Source organism: Orycteropus afer, unplaced genomic scaffold (genome assembly GCF_000298275.1).
Source record: "Orycteropus afer afer isolate SDZICR_OR568_19922 unplaced genomic scaffold, OryAfe1.0 scaffold00303, whole genome shotgun sequence".
NCBI lineage: Eukaryota > Metazoa > Chordata > Mammalia > Tubulidentata > Orycteropodidae > Orycteropus > Orycteropus afer.
The window spans coordinates 2,707,555-2,708,071 of record NW_006921890.1 but is presented as its reverse complement, the minus strand read 5'-3'; the positions used below and the strand labels follow the sequence as shown (position 1 = coordinate 2,708,071).

At 54.9% G+C, this 517-nt stretch overlaps 1 protein-coding gene across 1 annotated transcript in view; it reads left to right on the top strand.

The window, feature by feature from the left end:
- Positions 1-517, top strand: part of ANKRD33B (ankyrin repeat domain 33B) — a 104,583-nt gene that overhangs the window by 10,333 nt on the left and 93,733 nt on the right. The gene's annotated exons all lie outside the window — the stretch shown is intronic.

Sequence of the window (517 nt, the reverse complement as noted above, 5' to 3'; positions counted from 1 at the left end):
AGGGATCATGGAGCTGGCGCGGGATCAGGCAGTGTTTCGTTCTGCTGTGCATGGGGTCGCTATGAGTCAGAAATGACTCATCAGCACGTGACAACAATAGCATGCATCCACAGGGTGGTCAGCTGCAAGGGTCAGGGCCAGGGAAGTCTGGGCTGGGATGTCTCTGCTCCAAGTGGCCTCTCATCCTCCAGCAAGCTGGCCTGGCTTGTCTTCATGGAAGAAGCAGGGTTCTAAGAGAGCAAGCTCAGTGAATACGGCTTCTTGAGGCTTCAACTTGGAAGCAGCTGTGTCATATCTGCTGAAGCAAGTCCCAAGACCAAGCCCAGATTCAAGGTTGAGGAAAATCCACTCCTCCTCTCCCTCCAAAGACACCTAGCAAGAGTCCTGGACACAAGGAGGGGTGGAACTGGGCATTTTGTGGGCAATCTGCTAAGTCAGGAGGTGGCTCTCCCAGGAATACCCTGCTGAGCGTAGCCTTGGCCACCTCAGACTGAACACCTGGTGCGTGGCGGCTCTT